General features: G+C 52.6%; 1 protein-coding gene across 2 annotated transcripts in view; it reads right to left on the reverse strand.

Annotated features, from left to right (window-relative positions):
* Positions 1-11,591, reverse strand: part of PTGFRN (prostaglandin F2 receptor inhibitor) — a 103,546-nt gene extending 91,955 nt beyond the window's left edge. Inside the window, exon 1 of one of the 2 annotated variants that reach the window (XM_048071586.2) lies at positions 11,270-11,591. The gene's annotated coding sequence lies outside the window, so the exon portion shown is untranslated. The remainder of the gene's footprint in view (positions 1-11,269) is intronic. The other variant, XM_048071588.2, reaches the window with a different exon arrangement.
* Positions 11,592-13,344: the final 1,753 nt, after the last annotated feature.

Below are 13,344 nucleotides of genomic sequence, written 5' to 3' on the forward strand. Positions count from 1 at the left end.
TGATGTCCCACGGCCGTGGGCTGAGCGAGGAAGCAACACGGGCATGCCCTGATCCCTGGTTCGGTGACACTGATGGAGGCACAGGGGGGATTAATTCAACCTGATTGACCAAATCTTTGCACTTCGCGTTGCTGTCACATATGATTAAAGCTGATCAAATTGCTCGCTGCAGATAAATCCTCGGACAGACGCAGCCCCATTATCCAGCCCTGAATTATCAGCGAGCAGCTTGTCTCCTTGCAAACAGGGCTGCCCCTCAGGTGAGTCTGACAAGTACCTTGCAAGAAGGCATTTTAACATGCGGCTTCATTGGGACCCCATCGCAGAAAACATCCCACCCCTCAGCCCCCCCTTTTCTTTATGCCACTGGTCATGTAAGTCATACTGCACTGCTTCCAGCCAGAGGCCATGCTTCACACGCAGGAGACACATCCTCTTCTAGCTGCAAGTTATTTGCAATCATGCCGAATTGTTCCACGAGCCTATCACGCAACCAATAGAGCTCTTCAAAATGGCTTTGAGAATAACGCCAGTGCAGGCGCTCAATTACGTTTATTCACATTACTCTAAAAGATGGCTTGCTTTCGTGAACATCGTTGTAGGCAGAAAATTTTTTTCAACAGTGTTTGGGAATGAAATGGGTCACAATCGCTAAGGAAGACAGTCTGCATGTTTTATTCAGAAGCACATTTTGTGAACGTTTATTGCTACATACGCCCGGCTCTAGTGAAGATGGACATCCCTAGTTTTCCTCTTCATTTCTCCTCCCTTTGTTCTTATTTTTGTCTCTGCGTATTAACTGCAACCTATTGACATTTGCAGCTATCAGCTGGAGGAAAAAAAATAAAAGAGACGGGGTGGTGGTGGTGCAGGAAACTCTATGCAAAAGGAAAAGTTTATTTCCTCTTAAACCTTTCCCTTAAATTCAATTATGTTGTTCTCATCCACAACAAGCTAATGGCCACTTACAAACTCCATATCAGATGCAACCACATAGTTTCTGCTGAGCAAAAATTTCCCTGGAAAAAAGCCACTTCATTTACTGGCGAGTTGCTTTGCTCAGTGCCTCTCAGCTTTGACAGACTTCAACCAGTTATTGCACAGGGTTGCCAGGATGAGACCCTGGCCTGGCAGAAGTGCCAGCATGGTCCCAGCACCAGGGAGGGCTGCAAGGGACCCTTTTTGGCACTGTGGTCCCATGAGGTCTCCCAGCCATTTGGTTTCCGTGCCCATATGGTGGCAGCCAGGGTCTCGGGGGCAATTTCTTCTCATAAACACTTTGTTTGGTGCTTCCAGAAGCAGCTCACTCTTACAGGCTTTCAGGACATGCCAAAATGCTGGGAGACAGTCTCACCCTGACCAAACAAACACCACAGGTTTATGCAGCCCAGCCACCTGGCTTCTCAGGCAGCTTTGGGCACCAAAAGGACCCCACACAACCCCAAGGGACCAGAGAGGACCTCACGTGTTACAGAGCCCAGGCCTTGGCTCTTGAAACATCTTGAGCACTGACCTCATCTCATCGCTGTGTCAGGCTCAGCAGGAGAAGAGAGGCCAAGAAAATATGAAACAATGTGGGGAGGAGCAGAGCCATCAATCAGGAGACAGAGCAGAGCTGGCCTCCCTTCCTCCAGGAACCAACGCCAAGAGCAAGGGATGGAAAAGTGAGGACGAGGTGCCCTGGAGAAGGAGGACAGAGAGGAGGAGTTGGGAGCCTTACCCAACTCTCTTTGCTAAAGGCTGTTCTTTTCCTCTGCCCCAGAAACATCAGCATGGAAAGGGAAAATGATTTTTTTTTTTTAAACACAGCTCTAAGATAAAGATAAGTAATGCCTTCCCTGAAGGCAGAATAAAAAGTCTCGGTTTAAAAAGCTAAAAAGGTGGAGGAGGAAAAAAATAAATAGTCCCCTGATGTTGCTGTCTTGCTCTGAGTCAGCCAATATTTGATGTAGAGCACACATGTGCAAGGACAGCCACACAGGACAGCAACAGCGAGGAACGGACCCAGACAGCTACAGGAGCCACAGGGCCAGTGAAACCACCCAACACCCCACATGGGGCTGATCTCACACCAGGTACAGCCACCACAAGGGCTGTGGGGTGGCCATCATGTAGTTGGCCACCATGTCCCCACGGCAAGGCAGCATCACCTTCCCATGGGGTGTGAGGGCAGGAGGCATACTGGCCATGCTCCTGCCGTCAAAATCACAACGCCCTTCCGCCATCTCCTCCAGATGAGGTCTTAATTATTTAAGCAAGCCCTGCAAGTCTTCGTTAAGGCACCGAGTTATTATTTCCATCTTACAGGCAGGGAAGCGAGGGTGTTTTTGTGTGAGCCCATATGTTCTCCATTACGGACCATCGCTCCTCCTGGCTGCAGCACGACCTGACCGAAGTGCGAAACAGCGTCCAACATTTGTTCTCCTTGTACGCCCAGACCAACCAGTAGCAGGAAGCACAGTTGCAAACTCATGCAAACCTGGGAGGTCTGGGGAGCGTTTAGGCCCCTGGAAGCACATACTCAGAGACCCAGAGCAGGAAGACCAAACACATTGGCCTTATGCATGGTGAGATATGCCTCCTGCCAGGGGTACAGCAGGGGTTACCCCAGCCAGAAGCAGCAGGGAGCAAGGAAGGCAGCAGCATTATCCATGGTGAAGCGAGGGGTCATGCTCCAACCAGCACTGCCACCCCTCTGGAGGACAGCGTGGAAGGGATCCACAGCTGGGCTGAAACTTTGACCCCACTCACATTACCACAAAAGTCCCGCTGAGTCCCTGTGGGCCAAGAGTTATTTCTAGACTTTGTCTCCTCAGCAACACAATGATGCCTTGCAATCTTCCTTCTTCATCTGGGGGCTCCCCGGGGCTTGGACTAGGTGGCCTCCAAGGGGTCCCTTCCCACCTAAATTAGGTGATTCTCCAGTTTGAAGGGAATTGTTCAGAGCCAACCCATCACTCAAGTAACAACAATGCTCCTCCCAGCAAAGTCACTTTTTTCCTCAGCTCATCTTTGAGGAAATTGTTCTGGGTTTCAGCTTGGAAAACAACACCCCTGCAGAGACACAGCTGCAGCTGTGTTAACATGGCTGGTCACCCAGAAGCTTCTGAGGAAAAAAATCAGACCATTTCGGCTCACTGTACACAAAGAGGATGCTGCCTCACTCTTTGCTTTGAGTCTCATACCAGTGCTGTGGCTTTGAGGGAGGGCTGTCAGCATATAAATTCAGCTTACCCCTGAATGCAGAGCCTAGCTGGATTTCTCAATGAAGGTAATAGAGAGCCGTGGCCTCCCCATAGGCACCAACAAGCCCCCCTGCTCAACACACGCATGTCACAGCCCCCACAGCCACATCCAACCCAGACCCCAGCACATCTATAACATTTGAAATGCCCTTTGCAACCTGAATTGCCTGCTCAGGAGGCAAGGGTCATACGGAAGAGATTTTCTCTCCTCAGGTAGCCTGGATGTTTATCCACGGCACAGAGCCAGCCCAGAAGCAAAGCAAGGAGCTGCACATCAGACCACATGCAGGAATCCTGTGCCTTTCCCTGCAAAGACAAAGCCCCAGGTGACAGCAGGCTTGTGTAAAGACCCTGCTAATGATTACAAACAGAAACACACCACACTGTCAGCCTCTGCAGGCCGTGAGGTATCCAACAACCTTTTCACAGGAGCCGACATCCACGGCTCTCTCAGTTTCCTTAGAGCTCGCTCCTCAACACATGGCCCTGTGCCATTCTCCCACATCCAGCCCCAGCCGCTCATCTTCCTGGCCATGGAGATGAGCAGCTTGCTTCAGCTCTGGCTTTTCTTTCTCCCCCGCACCCTCCGGGCCAGCCGCCCTCCTTCCCACACAGGACAGCTGGCTCCATCCGTGCTCACGCGTCTCCTACAGACCTGCACCTTTTTCCCACTAACACTGCTCTTTGTGTATGCCCAGAGGTCTCTAGCTCAGCAAGCCACCGGGGAGCTGGGGCCGTTGCTGTACTGCACACGAGGTACATGTGGCTCCTGCCTTTGGCTTGTCTGGGAACCCCATGCAAGAGGCAAATGGGACGGCAGAGAGGAAGGGCATGACTGGTTTAGGGCTTTAACCACAGTGAGAGAACCAGGAGACTGGGACCAGTAGGGGCGGAAAATGGGTTCAGTATCAAGCACGGCACTGCAGAGAAAAGCCAGTGGAGCCCAGCTTCCCACTGCAATGTTTCTGAATGTATTTCATCCAAATATCTGTCACCAGCATCACCCACAAGGCAAAAATGCTACCTAGCACAAGATGCCAGCCCCCAGGGGCACCACGGGAATGGGTCTTGCTTTCCCCAGGGGGGTCAGAGAGGTGCCTGCAAACAAGGGGCCTCACCCCACACCTCATTACATAGATGTTTTGGAGACAGGAACCCTTTCAGCTGAATCAGCACCCATTTACCCTGCTTCAGCAGAACCCCCAGCCACATGTGGATGCAGCTGGGGGTCAGAGCAGAGAGAGGCACTTCGCACAGCTCTTTTTGCCACACATCACCCATGCACCAGGACAGGTGGAGGTTCACAAAGCCAGAAGCCATGTTTGCACTAGGATAACTCCACAGAGCCAGCACATACCTCTCAACATCACTCCCTACACCTCTCCAAAGCCCCAGCCTGAGCAAATTCACACTGAGCACTGGGAAGCCCATATTTAAAAGCGAAGCACAGCTGGGTAAGCAGCTGAAGGCTGGCTGGGGCTAACGCCCTTTCCCCAGGGCACGGACCTTGCCCGGGTGCAGAGCCTGGCACCTCAGGTACTCCCCTCAGGTACTCCACCTCTTGCAAAAGCCCCAGCAAGGCCGCATCCTTCCTGACCCTGGTCTACCTGTGCAGCAGCAAGGTGCAAGATGCTCAGTGGGGGGCAGGAAGGGTGGCAGAGACACTCACCACCTCCCCTTGTCCCCGGCACCACACCACAGCCGGCTCCTCCTCCAGCGACAGGAACCCCCTGCCATAAGCTGTGCCCTCCCAAAAGCTGCAGGTCTTTGCTGACGCCCCCAGATTCCTCCCAATTGACCCAAGCGCCTGCATTGCTCACCCGGCTTCCTGCTGCTCCTGCCCGTCGAGCCCAGGGCCAAGGCAGGTAGCGAGCCCAGGCAGGCTGGATGTTTGGCCCCGCATGTCCTGGCAAGAGGAAGCTGTTTGCAAGAGCGGATGTTGAATTTTTTTTGGCTTTTGCAACAGCGATGGAAGAGGTGCTGCACCTCCCCGAGGAGGATCCCCTGTCCTCACCCCTACAGCACAGAGCATCCCATGGGGGGGAATGTGTCATCAAAACGCTGCGGTTTGCATTTGGTACCCTTAAAGTGGGGTGGAGGGGAAAGAGCACACGTGAAGCCCATTTGAACAAGACACCCACTGCCCCAGAAAAACGCCTTGGACAAACACAGTTTCAAGTGGTTTGTCTGTGGCACCTTGCAGCTCAGCTCGCAGCCTGAACAAGCGAGAGATAGAAGAAATTTGGGAAAACAATGTCAGAAAAAATGGGGAGCAGAAAGACCAGAGACAGCTTATCAACAGAGCTTGTCTATTCTGGAGAAAGGAAAGTGTGTGATCACGTGTCTGTGCAAGGAAGAAAGCACGTATATTTATACTTGATGTTGTACAGACCGCGTGGGAAAGGTGCCTGTAAACACCTAGAGCAGTGGATGCCTCTGTACCTAAAAGAGGAGACGTGCATGTAACTGTGGGTTGTGTGTGGGTTATCCGGGCATGGCATGAAATGTGCGGCATGAAATGTTTATTGTGTGCACGCACTAAGAGAGAGGGGTGCTCACCTGAGGAAGGGAGTTGCAGGGAAGTGATGCAATTAGGACATGAGTGTATACACCCCAGACGCACAGCACAGCACGTAAAAAGCATTTGTTGGTACAGATTTTATGCTTGAGTCTGCACGCCCCCATGGGAAGCGAGGAGGAAGCAGTGCGCGTTCAGGGGGTGAGGGTGAAAAGAGCGCGCGTCTGCAAACATGAGACAGGGAAAGACTGTAGATGCTGGCACCCCTGGAAAGAAGTGTGGTGGGGATGCTGCGTGGTGACCACATGCGTCGAAATTCACTCCAAACAAACCCTGGGAGCTCTGTGATCTGGATTAGATCGGTGTCGCACCCAGCTGGGTGTTGCAGCTGACCTCTGCAAATTTCCCAAGCCTGACAGCTTCGATTTGCAGTCCAATGTGTAGGATCTCTGGCTCGACGTTTTCAGCTTTCTGAAAGCCAGGGTTTCGGAGCCAGTGTGTAGCAACACCTCAAAAAGACAGCCAAGCTCAGCACTGCTTTTCGCTTAACATTCTTGCTCACCGAGGTGGTTTATTTTTTCCTTCCTCCCAACCCCAGTGTGGTTTGAACGCAGGTGCTGTTTCACTGAAGTCTGCATGTTTCAGGGAGCTTTTCAGGAAAAGATAAATAAATACATAAATAACAGGCCTGGGTTTGGTGCCAGGATTGCTGCTGTCATTGTGTGGTTACGATGCACTCGCACGCCCATGCACGCTTTGTAGCCAAGAGCATTGCTCCATGCAAGCGTGGGCACGCATGCAAGAGGGGTGCAGCGTGCACTGGGGGGGCACAGTGGGGAGAGGACGTGGGGCAGGCGGGTGGGGATGGTGGAGGGCGGCTGGTGGGAGATGTCCTGTGCTCACCTTCCACGCCACAAAGCAGCAAGCACCCAGGAAGATGAAAATGGCTCTCGGGGCCTGTGCAAAGAAAAGCAAGGGGAAAGTAAAATGGGGGAGGAGGAGGAGAAGGGGGGGGGGGGGGGGGGGGGGGGGGCGAGGAAAAAAGGGGAGGAAAAAAGCACAAAAAAAAAAGGAGAGGGAAGAGCCCAACAGCAGGCACAGCTGTGCAGAAAACAGTTGTTTCCAGGTGCCCTCTTCTGGCCTTTCTGGGGTTTCTCCTCGGATGCTGCCTGCCCAGCCGTAGCCGGCTCGGGGCCCGGGCATGGCAGGAGGGGTGGGTGCTGCCCTCGGGGCCCCCACCAGAAGCTTCTGGCCCGATGCTGGCTGGTTTGGTACGGCACCGTGGTGTTTTGGGAGCTTCCACCCAACCCAAGCTTCTGTTTCCCTTGGGGTTTTGCTCCAGTGCCAGCGAGCTCCATGCAGAAGGCAGCCTCCTCCTTTCCATCCCCTTGTTCGTGTCCATGCTCAGCAAATGGACAGAAGGGAAACCTCCTCTCCTCCTTCACCTGCCCCCCTGCAGCCCCCATCATCCCACCAGCTCCATCCACCCACCACCCGCTGAGCTCCTGCGGCTGCCGGGGCTGCCACTCGTAGCTGGAGGAGTCAGCTGGGCCAGGAGCGCCTCACGCAGCAGAAGAGAGTAAGAAAAATTAAGCGAGGAGTCCTCCAGAAGCCAATCACTTATGTTACTTAAGCAGGTGTAACCTGCAGGTTGATCTGCTTGCTTAAAGATAAATAAATAAGGAGCTGCTGGGGAAGGATAGAGAAGGACAGCACAAACGGGGGCCACCAGAGGCACACCTTCATAACCCTGTTTCCTTAGGGGTACCTCAACCAGCCAAGATCACCCTCCCCGACACATGCACAGGTGTTGCAGATAGCAAGATGAAGGATTTCAACCTAGACCGAGTACTTAAAACACAGCTAAGAAACCCCTGTATCTTTAAAAAGAGAAGCCCACCAATGTTTCCTGTTTGGGAGGCTGCTTTCGGTTGCCTGCCCAAGCTGTGTTTGCATCCCAGCTCCTACCCCAGAATGAGCAGCGTCAGATTTTCCAGCATTCCCTCGCTGTGTGGGGAACAAGGCGCTTACAGGACGAGGCCAGGAGAGGCTGGGAAAAAATGAAAGATGAGCTGTGAGACCCTACTCCCACCTCTGCCCTTCCGCTGCCACTCGGCCTTGAATGCCTCCCAAATACCACTCCTTTCACAAGGCTTTTTCCTTCCTGAAGACAAGTCACCTCAGTGTACCCTCTGGGAAAACCCCGGGGCCTCCAGCAGGGACGTGTGCCTCCTCTTCTGTGAGTGGCAGAACAAGTCTGAGCAGCTACAAGAGGAGCCAAACTACTTGAACCTACTTGTAGCAGGGATGGTGAACACAAAGTAGTGACTGACATTGTGTTTTGAATATGAATCACAAAATTCAAGTGTCTGAGGGAAGCCTCTAGCTTTGACTGCTCAGATTTCCTTGACCACTACACAAGAACTAAGTCAGACAAAAGACAAACCTCTATTTGATCTGTGCCTTGAGCTGATCCCTTTTGCTGGCACAAAATGCACCTAATGGGGAGGAGGAACGTCAGGGGCCAACCCAGTTCGTGAGTTTGGATGAACTCCCTTTGAGCCTAGCCTGTGACACACAAGCCTAATAAAAAAATGTTTAGGAAACCTGGACCATTAGCAGCTTTTCTGCTGCTGCTTCTAGGGAAAAGCCCCTCAACACTCCCAGGCTTGCCAGTCAGGATGTGAAGAAAAAGAAGTGAAGAAAAAAAAAACACATAGAAAAGGACACAGAACCCTGGCCAGACTGTGCTCCTGTAGTCCCACTAGATGACAGCACCACCAAGATGTTGTGCAACTCATGCTCCCATCAGCAAGGAGCAGGATGCTGCAGGCACCCACTGCCTCCACCTCTTGTCTCTGGAGATAGCTGAACAAAGCATTTAGCCCAAGGACAAGGCTTTGTACAGGAGCTGCGTGGTAGATCCGTGCTGTAAACTGCCTTCTCTACCTAGAGGTGTGTGCCAGAACCTGCCTAATAGGTACCGTGCTTAAATAAGGCATCCCTAAACTGTTGTCGTCATTGTATGGCCCACGCATTCCCCATCTCCTCCTGGTGGGACCAAGCAGTGATCAGTTCCCTGAGCAGAAATGGGCTAGCTGCCCCTTAAGCATGGGTCCAGGTCTTGTGTCCCTTCTTCCTGCCATGTTGCTCACCACCCAAGGTTGAGGCCTTGGACACCAGTGGCTGTGGCCAGCCAAAATCCCACACTCTATGCACAAAAGCTTCCACAGGAAATCATATAAATCATCTAGGTTGGAAAAGATCTTCAAGATCACCAGGTCCAACCATCACCCTGACCTACCAAGTCCCGTCAATAAACCACATCCTTTAGTGCCACGTCCACATGTCTCTTAAGTACCTCCAGGAATGGGGACTCCACCGCTTCCCTGGGCAGTCTGTTGAACAACTGACCACCCTCTCTGTGAAGAAACTCTTCCTGATGTCCAGTCTTAACCTCCCCTGGTGCAACTTGAGACCATAAATGTATCTAAAGACCAGGAACATCATAAAATGAAATAATTATCATTTATTTCATCCCATGCAGCTACAGCAGTTTTGTTTTTTGTTTTGTTTGTTTTTCAAATGGACACAGCACCTTCTTTCTATTCCTTGGAGAAGCAGAGCTTTTGGTTCTCACCTGACCAACCTAGGCCTGTAAACTGCGTTTCTGTACAACTTCTAATTAGGGCTTTGGAAGCACATGTCCTCCAAAGCCTCCAGAGAGGGTTCTCATCACTTACCACGTGCATACGCACGTTGAATCAGTTGAGACAGCTGCTTTGGCGCCCGATGGTAGCAGAGCAGTTTTTCATCTCTAGATAAGAGATCGGGCCTGAATTTGCCTCAGGTGTTCTGTCACAGTTGCTGTTCTTCTCTAGCACATATGCTTTGAGATAAAGAGGACTCACAGGCACGTCTTCCTCCACTGCCACTGTGAAATGCCTCTCCTTCCCTTGTCATCCTCCCCTTACACTCGTGACTCTTTGGAGCTGCAGTTTGGTGGTTTTCCTACAGCTGAACCACTTTTCCTGACGCGGTCTTGTCAGCATCAGAGATCTCCCCTGCTTCTCCCCCGCCACAGGCCAGTCCAGTGCCCTAACCCAGCAGAAACACCCGCCCCACCAGGACTAAGTGGTTAATTCCCAGCAAGGCTGGGAGCTGAGCAGCCCATTTCAGGGCTGGGGCTGGGGCAGAGCTGGCACGAGGGAGCGGGGCACTTTTAGGGCTGGTAGATGGGAAGAGGACAATCCCTCAAGTCCCCAACAGCAGCTTTTGGGAGCGATCAGGCAGCTGGCCTGACCCTAGCCACAGCGGCATCCACCACAGGTGACATTTGCTATTTAGAGAAGCGTATACCCAGCCTCTCCCTTTTCTTTCAAACGTGTCTCAGCTATTCCTGTGGCACATGGACAACAAGGAAGAGGGGTGGGATAGGCAAGAACGCACCTGATAAGCGCGTGTACTTTGGCAGCAATCACCAGGGACGTATTTGCTGTTCCCAGCAGCGCGAGATTAGGCAGCCTATGTGCCGCCCAAATTTCTAGTTAAGATGAGAGGCCTGATATAGAAAAAGAGTGGGAGTCCATTTATTTCCATTCATTTTTGCTTGTTAAACAGAACTCTCTTTTGAGGTCCTTGGATTCCCAGAAACTCCTCCAACATGCAGAATTTAATTTCCCACTACAAGGCCTGAAGTCTCCCTACAAATCATTTTCTGTGCAGACACATTTCCTTCCTGCCAGTGCTTTTTTTTAAGACTTGGTGCTGCTCAGTTCCTCTTTTGCAGAGGCTAGCTTTTGGCTAATATCTTCTTTTTTTATACAGCTGAAACAAAAACAGTCTACAGAAATTATAAGCTCAGCAAAAGGGTGTTGGAGGTTTTGCTGGTCGAGTCTTGGGTTTGGGTTACAGGCATTTCCCCTGCACTAGGAACCACATCCTCATTCTGTCGCTTGCTCGCACTGGCCCTGGCTACTGAAATCACAGTGAAGCCAAGTAAAACTGGAGATTCAGCTAGCGCAGTGCCCGCACCATGCGAGCCCTGCCGCAGCCCTTGCAGTGCACGCCTGCCAGCCGCCAGCCGCTGGTAGAGCCCCAAGTCAGGCAGCCATTCTCGGAGACACAGCTCCCTCAGGTGGCTCGCTCGGCAACTCTGAAAGCTCCAGGAAAGTGGAAACCGAATAGAGCAGAGCTACGGTGATGGCAGTGAGAAAGCAAGACCTCACAGGTGCTCCCTTCTCAGATAAGAAGAGAAATCAGGTCCGCGTCCCACACGGGAGCACAAGCAGCAGCATCGCAGCAGCTTCTCAAGCCGACAACGTGACCCTGCTCTCCCAGGTTGGCATCTGCCAGGAGAGCCACCAAGGGATGGGCAGAGCCCATCGTGGAAGCAAGTGAGGTGCACGCTTTGCAGAGGAAAACCTGGAGATCCCTTACGTTGAAGTGACTCGTTAGCAAAGCAGCACCCCTTTATTTCATTCCCTTTCTCGATGGGAAAGCTCACCTTGCATTTAACAGAGGAAGAAGGGGTTGTCTGACTCAGGCTGCCCATCAGAGAGGTCCCAGGCTGTCCCAACAGGCATGACACGTCAGCAGGAGGCTCGTCAAGGGCTCAGTTGTCCTAACACAGCAGACTTACTGCCCGCTCTGCCTCACCAGGGCTCAGCTGGGGAGCCGTAAGCATGGAAACGCAGTTTCGGGATGCCCACAGGCCGTTTGGTTTTGGTTTCCAAGCTGTTCATTTTACCCCACGGTCACCCCATGCTCGCTCACCTGCCCGAGTCACCGAGTAGGATTGGAAATGAAAGTAGGTATTTGTGTGGGAGGGCAGGCAGCAACCCCAAATGCCTTCCTTCTGTTATTATGTAGGCAGAGAAAGCGCATGGGAAACGCAGCCAATGAGCGCTGCTGCGCTCAGAGCTCCTCTGTTGTGGGGTTATCTCTTCCTGTTATCTCAGCACCTGCATTTCAGAGGCACCGAGACAGAGACCATCTAACAATACCACCCAAAACAAAGGGACATGAAGCGCCGGTGCGGTGTTGGGGCTGGTGCTGCTGACAGCCAAGCGGGCAGGCACCAAACGTCGACTCGAGGCGTTTTTCTGCCCTGGTTTGTGTCCTCTCCGTCCCTCCACACACACTTTGCCCAACCAGCTGGGTGTTGTGTGCCCAAACAGGGTGAGCAGGACTGCTGTACCCCAGCCCCTGTGCTGTTGGGGCTCACTGCCCTCACTGCGAGCCCTGGAGAGTCAGTGTAAGCCATGCACATCTCAACGCAGCAATGCCCGCTTTCTCTGCACAGAGACGTTCCTCTCCTCGATCCTTTCTAAGCCAGGGCTGTTTCCAGCAGCACTGGTAAAGGCTGAAAATAGCAAAGCAGCCTGGAGATGAGCTTCCCAGGACAGGCAAGGTGAGCGGGAACCATGGTCCGCAGCCACTCGAGGGCCCTGCAAGTCCCCTCCGCTTCCTCTTGGCTGGCATGAGGCAGAGAGGCACAGAAGCCAAGTGCAAGGTTTCGGTTTAAAGAGGAAAAATAAACCACCCAGTGTGGGTGTTTTGTAGGAAAGGAAAGCTAGAACAGAAAGTAACACTTCAGTAGTGCAGGCTCGGGGTAACTTCATGGAGGGTAACAGAAAGGCTGCTGGTCCTGATCACAGAAGGAGGGGGAAGTGGGAGGCCCAGCAAGGCAGCAACACATGGGCCCTGCCCCAGGGGCTCACCACAGCTCAGATGAGGTCTCTGCACAGAAAGAGAAGCCCAAATCCCTGCTGGGAAGCCCAGGGCAGCATGCCCATACTGATCCTGATATGAGGTAGGTCCTGGTGAGCCTGCTCCTCTCTCCACACAGCTCCCCTCTGTGCCTTCCCAATTCCAGCAGATCAAGGGGGGCAGCAGCCAAAGCAACCAAAAGGGAGGCACTTGGGGTGCTGATGCCTTCCTGGCTTTCAGGACAGACATGTCAGGGTGGCTCCCTTCTTGGCAGATGATGCTCAGAGCCCAGCTATGGCAGATCAGTGACTGTGGCCCAGCACAGCAAGGCAATTTCCCATCCTTGGAAAAAGTGGGAGAGGAGGCCACTTTGTTGGCATAGGGCCTCTTACTGTGCTTGCCTTCAATGAACTCAGCTTTCTTCCCACAGTGAGCCAGCATCACCCAGCAGGGTTATTTCACAGATTTCCCAGTTACTAGAAATTGATCTTACCCACAAGCCTGAAGTCAGACCTCTGCACATCATCACTCGTAATGCAGGACCAGTCCCTCAGTCCCTCTGGGTGAACGTCGGTCCCTCTGGGGATCAGAAGGTGACAGCCCTGACGGCCCATGTGCTGTGTGGCCAGCACTTGAGCTCTGCTCCAACATATCACCCACGGCACACACCATGCAGGACTGCAGTTTGAAAGACAAAATCAGCATTTCTTGAGCCTACTGCATGGTTTCAGCACAGCTGAGGCGATGACGCCCTGTCTATCAGAACAGAGAAGGGAGCTGATGGGCAAGACAGTCCCAGCTGGCGCTGATCTCCATCAGCCTGAAGATCCGACGCAGAATAAGGACAAAGTAGGCGTCATTTCCCCCAGA

The sequence above is a fragment of the Anser cygnoides genome, chromosome 1 (genome assembly GCF_040182565.1).
Source record: "Anser cygnoides isolate HZ-2024a breed goose chromosome 1, Taihu_goose_T2T_genome, whole genome shotgun sequence".
In the NCBI taxonomy this organism is placed as follows: domain Eukaryota; kingdom Metazoa; phylum Chordata; class Aves; order Anseriformes; family Anatidae; genus Anser; species Anser cygnoides.